General features: G+C 39.7%; 1 protein-coding gene across 1 annotated transcript in view; it reads left to right on the top strand.

Moving 5' to 3' along the window:
• Positions 1 to 14,776, top strand: part of TUSC3 (tumor suppressor candidate 3) — a 598,639-nt gene that overhangs the window by 569,043 nt on the left and 14,820 nt on the right. The gene's annotated exons all lie outside the window — the stretch shown is intronic.

Below are 14,776 nucleotides of genomic sequence, written 5' to 3'. Positions count from 1 at the left end.
CATTTAAATTGAATCCCATAGGCCTAGATTTGGAGTTTGGCGGTAGAAGGGCTGTTAACGCTCCGCGGGCTTTTTTCTGGCCGCACCATAAATTTAACTCTGGTATCGAGAGTTCAAACAAATGCTGCGTTAGGCTCCAAAAAAGGAGCGTAGAGCATTTTTACCGCAAATGCAACTCTCGATACCAGAGTTGCTTACGGACGCGGCCAGCCTCAAAAACGTGCTCGTGCGCGATTCTCCCATAGGAAACAATGGGGCTATTTGAGCTGAAAAAAAACCTAACACCTGCAAAAAAGCAGCGTTCAGCTCCTAACGCAGCCCCATTGTTTCCTATGGGGAAACACTTCCTACGTCTGCATCTAACACTCTAACATGTACCCCGAGTCTAAACACCCCTAACCTTACACTTATTAACCCCTAATCTGCCGCTCCCGCTATCGCTGACCCCTGCATATTTTTTTTAACCCCTAATCTGCCGCTCCGTAAACCGCCGCAACCTACGTTATCCCTATGTACCCCTAATCTGCTGCCCTAACATCCCCGACCCCTATATTATATTTATTAACCCCTAATCTGCCCCCCACAACGTCGCCGACACCTGCCTACACTTATTAACCCCTAATCTGCCGAGCGGACCTGAGCGCTACTATAATAAAGTTATTAACCCCTAATCCGCCTCACTAACCCTATCATAAATAGTATTAACCCCTAATCTGCCCTCCCTAACATCGCTGACACCTAACTTCAATTATTAACCCCTAATCTGACGACCGGAGCTCACCGCTACTATAATAAATGGATTAACCCCTAAAGCTAAGTCTAACCCTAACACTAACACCCCCCTAAGTTAAATATAATTTAAATCTAACGAAATTAATTAACTCTTATTAAATAAATTATTCCTATTTAAAGCTAAATACTTACCTGTAAAATACATCCTAATATAGCTACAATATAAATTATAATTATATTATAGCTATTTTAGGATTTTTATTTATTTTACAGGCAACTTTGTAATTATTTTAACCAGGTACAATAGCTATTAAATAGTTAAGAACTATTTAATAGTTACCTAGTTAAAATAATAACAAATTTACCTGTAAAATAAATCCTAACCTAAGATATAATTAAACCTAACACTACCCTATCAATAAATTAATTAAATAAACTACCTACAATTACCTACAATTAACCTAACACTACACTATCAATAAATTAATTAAACACAATTCCTACAAATAAATACAATTAAATAAACTAGCTAAAGTACAAAAAATAAAAAAGAACTAAGTTACAAAAAATAAAAAAATATTTACAAACATAAGAAAAATATTACAACAATTTTAAACTAATTACACCTACTCTAAGCCCCCTAATAAAATAACAAAGCCCCCCGAAATAAAAAATTCCCTACCCTATTCTAAATTAAAAAAGGTAAAAACTCTTTTACCTTACCAGCCCTGAACAGGGCCCTTTGCGGGGCATGCCCCAAGAATTTCAGCTCTTTTGCCTGTAAAAAAAACATACAATACCCCCCCCCAACATTACAACCCACCACCCACATACCCCAAATCTAACCCAAACCCCCCTTAAATAAACCTAACACTAAGCCCCTGAAGATCTTCCTACCTTGTCTTCACCATCCAGGTTCACCGATCCGTCCTGAAGAGCTCCTCCGATGTCCTGATCCAAGCCCAAGCGGGGGGCTGAAGAGGTCCATGATCCGGTCAAAGTCTTCATCCAAGCGGGGCAGAAGAGGATCTTCCATCCGATTGAAGTCTTCATCCAGGTGGCATCTTCTATGGTCTTCTATCCGGAGCGAAGCGGCAGGATCCTGAAGACCTCCAGCGCGGAACATCCATCCGGCCCGACGACTGAACGATGAATGACTGTTCCTTTAAGGGACGTCATCCAAGATGGCGTCCCTCGAATTCCGATTGGATCAGCCAATCGGAATTAAGGTAGGAATTTTCTGATTGGCTGATGGAATCAGCCAATCAGAATCAAGTTCAATCCGATTGGCTGATCCAATCAGCCAATCAGATTGAGCTCGCATTCTATTGGCTGTTCCGATCAGCCAATAAAATGCGAGCTCAATCTGATAGGCTGATTGGATCAGCCAATCGGATTGAACTTGATTCTGATTGGCTGATTCCATCAGCCAATCAGAAAATTCCTACCTTAATTCCGATTGGCTGATAGAATCCTATCAGCCAATCGGAATTCGAGGGATGCCATCTTGGATGACGTCCCTTAAAGGAACAGTCATTCGTCGTTCAGTCGTCGGGCCGGATGGATGTTCCGCGCTGGAGGTCTTCAGGATCCTGCCGCTTCGCTCCGGATAGAAGACCATAGAAGATGCCGCCTGGATGAAGACTTCAATCGGATGGAAGATCCTCTTCTGCCCCGCTTGGATGAAGACTTTGACCGGATCATGGACCTCTTCAGCCCCCCGCTTGGGCTTGGATCAGGACATCGGAGGAGCTCTTCAGGACGGATCGGTGAACCTGGATGGTAAAGACAAGGTAGGAAGATCTTCAGGGGCTTAGTGTTAGGTTTATTTAAGGGGGGTTTGGGTTAGATTAGGGGTATGTGGGTGGTGGGTTGTAATGTTGGGGGGGGGGTATTGTATGTTTTTTTTTACAGGCAAAAGAGCTGAAATTCTTGGGGCATGCCCCGCAAAGGGCCCTGTTCAGGGCTGGTAAGGTAAAAGAGCTTTTACCTTTTTTAATTTAGAATAGGGTAGGGAATTTTTTATTTTGGGGGGCTTTGTTATTTTATTAGGGGGCTTAGAGTAGGTGTAATTAGTTTAAAATTGTTGTAATATTTTTCTTATGTTTGTAAATATTTTTTTATTTTTTGTAACTTAGTTCTTTTTTATTTTTTGTACTTTAGCTAGTTTATTTAATTGTATTTATTTGTAGGAATTGTGTTTAATTAATTTATTGATAGTGTAGTGTTAGGTTAATTGTAGGTAATTGTAGGTAGTTTATTTAATTAATTTATTGATAGGGTAGTGTTAGGTTTAATTATATCTTAGGTTAGGATTTATTTTACAGGTAAATTTGTTATTATTTTAACTAGGTAACTATTAAATAGTTCTTAACTATTTAATAGCTATTGTACCTGGTTAAAATAATTACAAAGTTGCCTGTAAAATAAATATAAATCCTAAAATAGCTATAATATAATTATAATTTATATTGTAGCTATGTTAGGATGTATTTTACAGGTAAGTATTTAGCTTTAAATAGGAATAATTTATTTAATAAGAGTTAATTAATTTCGTTAGATTTAAATTATATTTAACTTAGGGGGGTGTTAGTGTTAGGGTTAGACTTAGCTTTAGGGGTTAATCCATTTATTATAGTAGCGGTGAGCTCCGGTCGTCAGATTAGGGGTTAATAATTGAAGTTAGGTGTCGACGATGTTAGGGAGGGCAGATTAGGGGTTAATACTATTTATTATAGGGTTAGTGAGGCGGATTAGGGGTTAATACATTTATTATAGTAGCGCTCAGGTCCGCTCGGCAGATTAGGGGTTAATAAGTGTAGGCAGGTGTCGGCGATGTTGAGGGGGTCAGATTAGGGGTTAATAAATATAATATAGGGGTCGGCGGTGTTAGGGGCAGCAGATTAGGGGTACATAAGGATAACGTAGGTGGCGGCGCTTTGCGGTCAGCAGATTAGGGGTTAATTATTGTAGGTAGCTGGCGGCGACGTTGTGGGGGGCAGGTTAGGGGTTAATAAATATAATACAGGGGTCGGCGGTGTTAGGGGCAGCAGATTAGGGGTACATAAGTATAACGTAGGTGGCGGTCGGCAGATTAGGGGTTAAAAAATTTAAATCGAGTGGCGGCGATGTGGGGGGACCTCGGTTTAGGGGTACATAGGTAGTTTATGGGTGTTAGTGTACTTTAGGGTACAGTAGTTAAGAGCTTTATGAACCGGCGTTAGCCCAGAAAGCTCTTAACTACTGACTTTTTTCTGCGGCTGGAGTTTTGTCGTTAGATTTCTAACGCTCACTTCAGAAACGACTCTAAATACCGGCGTTAGGAAGATCCCATTGAAAAGATAGGATACGCAATTGACGTAAGGGGATCTGCGGTATGGAAAAGTCGCGGCTGAAAAGTGAGCGTTAGACCCTTTAATCACTGACTCCAAATACCGGCGGTAGCCTAAAACCAGCGTTAGGAGCCTCTAACGCTGGTTTTCACGGCTAACGCCAAACTCCAAATCTAGGCCATAGTGATGTAATCCTTTTATTTATTTAATATGCCTCTTACAATGAATAATCTTCGCTATCACAAAGGAAGTAACATATACATATTTATAGTAAAAACTGGAAATATCCAAATTTAATGCAAAAGAAACAAAAAATAATTCAGAACAAAAAGAAATAAAAAAATATGCACTTAATAAGGGCTGGGGTATACAAAGAGGGGGAATTATGTGCATATTCAGGTACATAACCAGTAGGCTATGAGGCAGTGAGATCCAACCACTAGATCTATAGAATGTAAGTGATCAGGTGTTACTTAGAAAAACGTAGAGAGAAGAGCACCTAACCTGGAAAGAGAGAGAGAGAGAGAGAGAGAGGAAAAAAGAAGAAGAAAAAGGAGGAGTAGGAAATGAAAGATGGAGGGGAATAATTGCAATGAGAAAAGATAGGAGTCTAGTGTTCTACTTCCCCAATACCTAAATCCATATCAGCAATTTAATTTCTGTTACATAAATTACTTATTTTATCTCACAAATAAGTTCCCTCCAGAGCTCTAATCTCCTGTATTTCACAGTAGAAATCTAAACCATCTCTAGATATCTATACATATTTTTCTATGTTTAAACATAATTATTGAAGGCTTTAGCTTAAGCCAGGTAGGACTCCACTGAAGACAAAATATATACACCTAGTATTCTTTAAGACCTAGGCACGGAATCAAGACCTAAGTGGAACAAAAATGTAGCTGTATCTCTAAGCAAATGAACTCACAGACAAAATTAAAGGTCAGAGACACCTGTCCACAAATATTGTAGTTTGTGGCACCTCCACCAAATGTGTAGGTCAGATGTTACCGAACCATATTACCTCCAGCACTGGGGGAATACCTTGCAGCAACTTTATGCAACTGGTAGGCAGCTAGTTGACACTATGAAGAAGTCTCCTAATATAACTCAAATATTTTGACACTCTAGTCTGGTTTTGATGAAAGCCACAGCATCATTAAACTTGGCAAAGTCAATTTGTAGGGCCAAGCAGCTATACCATTCCTTTCCAACTTAGATCCAAAGAAGAGTACAATAGTGCAAGAACAGTAGGCTTTTAAAGACTCCTATCTCGCCATCTTTTCTCCCGCATTGTAGGTGGATTAAACTCAATTAGGAAAGCCCCAAGAAATGAAGAAACTATGCAATCTAATATAGTCAAAGTGTAGAGAAGCCAATATTCCAGGTGTGAGCAAGGCATTGCTCTTGAAGATATAGCTAATCTCTTCATAGCAATAGCTAGACTAGACCATCTGGTTCATAACTGGGAGCCCACACAGCAGCTATCTTGGAAGGGGGAAATCTCTGTGGAATGTCACAGCTCATCCAAAGCCTCCAAACATAGACAATCTTATTGTGGATTAAAGTTCTCATAGGGACAATCTCTGTGGTAAAAGAAAACTCATTCTAACTTAATCTCAGTGATATAGTAAATCCAGGCTGCACCGTGATACAGGGTTACATGCACAGAAACTAGTCCCCTTGCATTTAACAGGCCATTGTAATGTGGTGTATGTTACTCTGTGCTTCTTACCTATTCATATATAGGCTGTCAAGAGTCTCTGAATGTCTAATAAGATGTGAAACAGAGATTGGTAAGTACCAAAACAAGTAAGAGAGCATTATTAAAATGCTAGTTTTTATTGCATCAATTCTTCCCACCCAAGAAATTACTTTAAAATCCCATCTAGGAGGCATTTAAACTTATCTGGAAGGAGAGTGATCATTTTCAGTAATAACATTTTCAGTGTTGCTTTGTTGACTCTCAGATGATTGAGGGTCAATGTGGACCACTGGAAGGTGAATTCTCATCTAAGCCTCACAAGAAAATCATTGAGGATATTAAAGTGACATGGAACACAATTTGTCTTTCTTTCATGATTCAAATAGAACATGCAGTTTTATACAACTTTCCAATTTAATTCTGTTATAAAATGTGCTTCCTTCTCTTAGTATCTTTTGTTGAATAAACAGCAGTACTGTACTGGAATTTAGTTGAACACATGGGTGAGCCAATGACAAGAGGTATATATGTGCAACCCCCAGTCAGCAGCTAGCTTCCAGTAGTGCATTGCTGCTCCTGAGCATACCTAGGTATGCTTTTTAACAAAAATTACCAGGAGAGCAAAACAAATGATAATAAAAATTATAAAAAAAATTAAAATTGCATTCTCTTTTTGAATCATGATAGTTTAATTTTGACTTGATGGTGAAAAGCTTCTGTTTTCAACATATTTCATTTGTACTGAGTTCCACAAAATGTTGGAGAATAGAGAAGGTCATTAGAAGTGAAGTCTGTAATTAGGAAAGGAGCAAGGTCACATTATTCACAATTCTATCTTATATTCTGACCCAAAGAAGGTAACTCCTGTCTGTCAAGGAATTTTTATCTAAAGGTTAATATTTTTATAATACTTTAGAACATATTAGACCTTTCACCAATCAGCAAGTGCTACCCAGGTGCTGAACCAAAAAATGGCCCGGCTCCTAAGCTTACATTCTTGCTTATCAAATAAAGATACCAAGAGAACCAAGACAAATTGATAATAGGAGTGTTAGAAAGTTGCTTAAACTTGCATGCTCTATCTGAATCATGAAAGAAAAAATTGAGTTTCCTCAGCCATGTTTTCCTGGACACCTATGAGTTAAACATGCTGCAGGGAGGAACATGTGTTGTGTTTCTGGACAGCTCTATTCATATACACCATACATGTTCCTCCCTGCACACCCTGCAGCATGTATAACTTATAAGTGTCCAGGAAAACATGGCTGAGGTGGCAACAATATTCCCAAAGCATTTTAACATCCTAAACCTTTGGTATTATTTGCAGGTTAGTTATTTTCTGTTTGTTGGGTATATGTTTTGAAAAAACAATTTCAGGCTTCTGTTGTGTAAAGATTATTTCCCATGATCATCCACATACTTGCATGTTCATGTAATGATTTGTTGATCCATTACCTGTACTAGTGATCATTGTTTAATTTAAGATAAATCGGCTAATTACAATTACAACCAACCACAGGCTGATATGTCATTTTGCTTTTACAGAACATTACAAATGGTATTACTCTATAATATTTTAACTATTTTTAAATTTAATTAAAAACATTAAAAGCGTCATTATCTATGTTCTTGGAGCACAGAACTATAAGAAATATTGGTTTATGCAAGGTATAAACGTTGTAAGCCTGCTTATGTTAATGACATCATAAATCACAAATGACATAATCAATAATCAAATAACATGACATTTCCAGTTATATTGAAATAACCTCTGTCATCTGTATTATATAACATATATAGCTTTTTTTTGGTCAGCTCAGTTTTGCTATATATATATTTTACATTGCAGCATTGCATTGGTAGTACTGTGTGTCAGGTTTGAGGTTTATTTGAATTTATATTTGTCCAACTAATGCTAAAGTAAAATATCACATTTAAAATGTAACCTATTTCTTTTCTCACAATGTTCATTGTGTATGCAGAGAAAAACAGAAATAATTCAAATTCAGCAAGGAAATCACATTGCATTTTAATCTAAACATATTTATTTCTGTAGTTTTCAAATTATAATGATGAATAGAAAAACACCAGTATTCTTCAAACTGCATTGCATATGTAAATTGCTGAGCAGACCACCACTAGTCCGTAAGATGAGCATAAACATCATCTTGAAAATTGTAATTTTAAATTTCTTTAGTAGACAGAGGATGAAAACAAAATCTGTTATGCATTGCAGGTGATTTATGTGCATTTGGTTGAAAGCTGTTAACTAGAACCAACTATTTATATAAAACACAAATGCACAAAAAAGTATTTAATGCATACATTTATCAGTTTGGAGTAACATATGTTATCCTATACATTTGATATACATAATTGAATTTGTAATATATGGTTTCAGATTTTTAAGTCATAATGAATATCTTTGTATTCATATGGGGGGGGGGGTTAATGTCACAATTTTTTCAACATCCCCTCCTAATTTTGATAACATGAACATTAAACTCACAATTGAATTCCCCATAAATTTGTCAATTTAATTAGTAAAATAAAATGTATGCTATACACCAAATATTTGTATTCGCTTTTTCCCATAAATACTGCACATTGTGTCTGCCCCATAGCCCATAAAAGGCTGCAAGATGTACTTACTAACACAGCTGCACATTGTTATAGAAAATTATATTTGTAAATGCTTTTAAAATATTTAGACCATTTGCAATTCTGTAATAAATTGTTTATATGTACTATACAAGCACAAAGTACCTTAATATCTAATACATCTCCTAGTTTCCCTAAGACATGAAAGAATTTCCCAGTGAAAGGCAAATTCAAGATTTTGAAGACAGATGTTATAAATATATTCTTTGATAAAGATTATAAGCACTGCTTGATTTTTCCACAAGCAGTTTGTGAAATTATTTTATTTGTAATTTACATCTATATAATAAACACACCTAAACTACCTAGTAAGCCTACTGATATTGCAGATACTGGGATTTTTTCATATTTGTTGTTGAGGAAAAACTGTTAAAGGGACAGTCAACACCAGATTTTTTGTTGTTTAAATAGAAAGATAATCCTTTTATTACCCATTCCCCAGTTTTGCATAACCAACACTGTTATAGAAATACACTTTCTCTTGTAAGATGTATCGAGTCCATGGATTCATCCATACTTGTGGGATATTCTCCTTCCCAACAGGAAGTGGCAGAGAGAGCACCCACAGCAGAGCTGTCTATATAGCTCCCCCCCCCCAGTCATTCTCTCTGCCTGCTTAACTGCTAGGAAGGGCAAAGTGAGTGTGGTGACAAAAATGTTAGTTTTTATTTTCTCAAGCAAAAGTTTGTTATTTTAAATGGTACCAGTGTGTACTATTTACTCTCTGGCAGAAAAGGGATGAAGATTTCTGCAAGGAGGATGATGATCTTAGCATTTTGTAACCAAGATCCACTGCTGTTCTCACAAGGGCTGAAGAGTACAGGAAAACTTCAGTTGGGGGAACAGTTTGCAGGCTAAACTGCATTAAGGTATGTTCAGTCTATTTTTTTCTAGACAGACTGTGTTATTTCTAGAAAAGGCTGGCAATATCCCCATGAGGGAAAGGTAAGCTGTATTCAGTAAAAAAGGAATCCAAGCTTGCATAAAGGGCTCATAGTTACTGGTGACACTGATAGGAAAAAACGTTTTGGTTTAATTACAAATATAACCTTTTTTGAGGGACTTTAAGGGGTCTTTGTGGCTTGTTTAAGGGTTATTAACCCACATGGCTAGTTTAAGAAACACTCTGTGGAGTTTCTTTTAGGCCCCATAACATCGAGTGAGGTGGGAGGGGCCTAGTTAACTTTACCTCAGAAGCATCCAGCTACTTCTCCAGAGATTCCTGCTGTATTTGAGGGCTGTAAAGAGGTTTTTTCCCCACAAATCGTTCCTAAAGGGCAGGTAGGCGCCACAGCAGAGCTGTGGCAAGGTGCTGAACGTTATTTTACCAGTTTTGATTTTTCAATCCGGTTTTTACATTAAGGGGTTAATTGTTTATTTGCATAGTGGTGCAAAGTTACTAAGGCTTTATGATACTACTGTAAAAATTTTGTTTTGTTTACTGCTTTTTTACACTGTTTTGCAGAGTTTGTGCAGCTTTTTTTCTCTTAAAGGCACAGTACCATTTTTGTTTAAAGTGTTATTTACTTTGATTAAAGTGTTTTCCAAGCTTGCTTGTTACATTACTAGCCTGTTTAACATGTCTGACACCAAGCAAAATCCTTGTTCTATGTGTTTAGAAGCCATTGTGGAACCCCCTCTTAGAATGTGTCCCACTTGCACTAATATGTCTATAAATTCTAAAGAGCATATTTTAGCACTTAAAAATACTGCAATAGATGATTCTCAGTTAGAAGGAAATGAGGGTTTAGCATCTAGCTCTCCCCAAGTATCACAACCAGTAACGCCCGCACAAGTGACGCCAAGTACCTCTAGTGCGTCTAATTCATTTACTTTACAAGACATGGCCACAGTTATAAATAAAACCCTCACAGAGGTTTTCTCTAAACTGCCTGGTTTACAAGGAAAGCGTGACAGCTCTGGTTTAAGAACAAATGTTGAGCCGTCTGACGCTTTACTAGCCGTATCCGATATACCCTCACAATGTTCTGAAGTAGGGGTAAGGGATTTGTTATCTGAGGAAGAGATTTCTGATTCTGGAAATACGCTCCCTCAGACAGATTCTGATATGACAGCCTTTAAATTTAAGCTTGAACACCTCCGCTTATTGCTCAAGGAGATATTAGCTACTCTAGACGATTGTGACCCTATAGTGGTCCCAGAGAAATTGTGTAAAATGGACAGATACTTAGAGGTTCCTGTTTACACTGATGTTTTTCCAGTCCCTAAGAGGATTGTGACTATTGTTACTAAGGAGTGGGATAGACCAGGTATTCCATTCGCTCCCCCTCCTGTTTTTAAGAAAATGTTTCCCATATCTGACACCATACAGGACTCGTGGCAGACTGTTCCTAAGGTGGAGGGAGCTATTTCTACTCTTGCTAAGCGTACAACTATACCTATTGAAGACAGTTGTTCTTTCAAAGATCCTATGGATAAAAAATTAGAGGGTCTCCTAAAGAAAATTTTTGTTCATCAAGGTTTTCTTCTCCAACCTATTGCATGCATTGTTCCTGTAACTACTGCAGCTGCTTTCTGGTTTGAGGCTCTAGAAGAGGCTCTCCAGGTGGAGACTTCATTAGAGGATATTATGGATAGAATTAAGGCTCTTAAGTTGGCTAATTCTTTCATTACAGATGCCGCTTTCCAAATGGCTAAATTAGGGACAACGAATTCAGGTTTTGCCATTTTAGCACACAGGGCATTATGGCTTAAGTCCTGGTCTGCTGATATGTCATCAAAATCTAAATTGTTTAACATCCCTTTCAAAGGAAAGACCCTATTCGGGCCTACACTGAAATAAATTACTTCAGACATCACTGGAGGGAAAGGCCATGCCCTCCCTCAGGATAAAACAAATAAGATGAGGACCAAACAAAATAATTTTCGTTCCTTTCGGAACTTCAAGGGTGGTCCCACTTCAGCTTCCCCTGCAGCATAGCAAGAGGGGAATTCTGTCCAATCCAAGTCAGTCTGGAGACCTAACCAGGCTTGGAACAAAGGTAAACAGGCCAAGAAGCCTGCTGCTGCCTCTAAGACAGCATGAAGGGGTAGCCCCCGATCCAGGACCGGATCTAGTAGGGGGCAGACTCTCTCTCTTCACTCAGGCTTGGGCAAGAGTTGTTCACAATTCCTGGGCTTTAGAAATTGTGTCCCAAGGATATCTTCTGGACTTCAAAGACTCCCTCCCAAGGGGGAGATTTCACATTTCTCAATTGTCTGCAAAACAGACAAAGGGAGAAGCGTTCTTACGCCTACATACCATGGGAGTGATCCGCCCAGTTCCAAGAGTGGAACAAGGGCTAGGTTTTTACTCTAACCTGTTTGTGGTTCCCAAAAAAGAGGGAACTTTCAGACCGATCTTGGATCTCAAAATTCTAAACAAATTCCTCAGAGTACCATCTTTCAAGATGGAGACTATTCGGACTATTCTTCCTCTGATCCAGGAGGGTCAATATATGACTACCGTGGATTTAAAGGATGCATATCTACACATCCCTATTCACAGAGATCATCATCAATTCCTCAGATTCTCCTTTCTGGACAGGCATTACCAGTTTGTGGCCCTTCCTTTCGGGTTGGCCACGGCTCCCAGAATTTTCACAAAGGTGCTAGGGTCCCTTTTGGCGGTTTTAAGACCACGGGGTATAGCAGTGTTGCCTTATCTAGACGCCATCTTAATTCAGGCGTCGACTTTCCAGGTAGCCAAGTCTCACACAGACATCGTGTTGGCTTTCCTGAGATCTCACAGGTGGAAGGTGAACATAAAAAAGAGTTCTCTCGTCCCTCTCACAAGAGTTTCCTTCCTAGGGACTCTGATAGACTCTGTAGAAATGAAAATATTTCTGACGGAGGTCAGAAAATCAAAACTTTTAATCACTTGCCGAGCTCTTCATTCCATTCCTCGGCCATCAGTGGCTTAGTGTATGGAGGTAATCGGACTCATGGTAGCGGCAATGGACATAGTTCCTTATGCCCGCCTACACCTCAGACCACTGCAACTATGCATGCTCAGACAGTGGAATGGGGATTATGCAGATTTATCTCCTCAACTGCATCTGGACCAAGAGACCAGAGATTCTCTTCTCTGGTGGTTGTCTCAGGACCACCTGTCTCAGGGAATGTGTTTCCGCAGGCCAGAGTGGCTCATAGTAACGACAGATGCCAGCCTGCTAGGCTGGGGTGCAGTCTGGAAATCCCTGAAAGCACAGGGCTTATGGTCTCTCCTCCCACTAAACATTCTAGAACTGAGAGCGATATTCATTGCGCTTCAGGCGTGGCCTCAGCTAGCTGCGGCCAAATTCATCGGATTTCAGTCGGACAACATCACGACTGTAGCCTATATCAATCATCAAGGAGGAACACGGAGTTCTCTAGCGATGATGGAGGTAACCAAAATAATCCGATGGGTGGAGGATCACTCTTGCCATCTCTCAGCAATCCATATCCCAGGGGTAGAGAACTGGGAGGTGGATTTCCTAAATCGTCAGACTTTTCATCCGGGGGAGTGGAAGCTCCATCCGGAGGTATTTGCCCAGCTGACTCAGCTATGGGGCACACCAGAATTGGATCTGATGGCGTCCCGACAGAACGCCAAACTTCCTTGTTACGAGTCCAGGTCCCGGGATCCCCAGGCGGTACTGATAGATGCTCTAGCAGTGCCCTGGTCCTTCAATCTGGCTTATGCATTTCCACCGTTTCCTCTCCTCCCACGTCTGATGGCCAGAATCAAGCAGAAGAGAGCTTCAGTGATTCTGATAGCGCCTGCGTGGCCACGCAGGACTTGGTATGCAGACCTGGTGGACATGTCATCTGTTCCACCGTGGACTCTGCCAATGAGGCAGGACCTTCTAATCCAAGGTCCGTTCAAGCATCCAAATCTAATTTCTCTGCGCCTGACTGCTTGGAGATTGAGCGCCTGATTCTATCAAAGCGTGGTTTCTCTGAGTCGGTCATTGATACCCTGATTCAGGCTAGAAAGCCTGTCACCAGGAAAATCTATCATAAGATTTGGCGCAAATATCTTTGTTGGTGTGAATCCAAGGGTTGCTCATGGAGTAAGATTAGGATTCCTAGAATTTTGTCCTTTCTCCAAGAAGGATTGGAGAAGGGATTATCAGCTAGTTCCTTAAAGGGACAAATATCTGCTTTGTCTATTCTTTTACACAAACGTCTGGCAGATGTTCCAGACGTTCAAGCATTTAGTCAGGCCTTGGTCAGGATCAAGCCTGTATTTAAACCTGTTGCTCCGCCATGGAGCCTAAACTTGGTTCTTAAAGTTCTTCAAGGGGTTCCGTTTGAACCTATGCATTCCATAGATATTAAGCTTCTATCTTGGAAAGTTTTGTTTTTAGTAGCTATCTCTTCTTCTCGAAGAGTTTCTGAGTTATCTGCTTTACAGTGTGACTCCCCTTATCTTGTTTTCCATGCAGATAAGGTGGTTTTACATACCAAACCTGGATTCCTTCCTAAGGTTGTTTCTAATAGGAATATCAATCAGGAAATTGTTGTTCCTTTGCTGTGTCCTAATCCTTCTTCAAAGAAGGAACGTCTGTTGCTCAATCTTGATGTGGTTCGTGCTTTAAAGTTCTACTTACAAGCAACCAAAGATTTCCGTCAAACATCTTCATTGTTTGTTGTCTATTCTGATAAGCGGAGAGGTCAAAAGGCTACGGCTACCTCTCTTTCTTTTTGGCTGAAAAGCATCATCCATATGGCTTATGAGACTGCTGGCCAGCAGCCTCCTGAAAGAATTACTGCTCATTCTACTAGAGCAGTGGCTTCCACATGGGCTTTTAAAAATGAGGCTTCTGTGGAACAGATTTGTAAGGCGGCGACTTGGTCTTCGCTTCATACTTTTTCCAAATATTACAAATTCGATACTTTTGCTTCTTCGGAGGCTATTTTTGGGAGAAAGGTTCTACAAGCAGTGGTGCCTTCCGTTTAAGGTACCTGTCTTGTCCCTCCCTTCATCCGTGTCGTAAAGCTTTGGTATTGGTATCCCACAAGTATGGATGAATCCGTGGACTCGATACATCTTACAAGAGAAAACAGAATTTATGCTTACCTGATAAATTTCTTTCTCTTGTGATGTATCGAGTCCACGGCCCACCCTGTCTGTTTAAGACAGGTAGTATATTTTTATTTTAAAAACTTCAGTCACCACTGCACCCTATAGTTTCTCCTTTTTCTTCCTAGCCTTCGGTCGAATGACTGGGGGGTGGAGCTAAGGGAGGAGCTATATAGACAGCTCTGCTGTGGGTGCTCTCTCTGCCACTTCCTGTTGGGAAGGAGAATATCCCACAAGTATGGATGAATCCGTGGACTCAATACATCACAAGAGAAA

This window comes from Bombina bombina, chromosome 2, assembly GCF_027579735.1.
Source record: "Bombina bombina isolate aBomBom1 chromosome 2, aBomBom1.pri, whole genome shotgun sequence".
NCBI lineage: Eukaryota > Metazoa > Chordata > Amphibia > Anura > Bombinatoridae > Bombina > Bombina bombina.
Note: the sequence above shows the minus strand (reverse complement) of the source record. Positions and strands in the feature narration are given on the sequence as shown.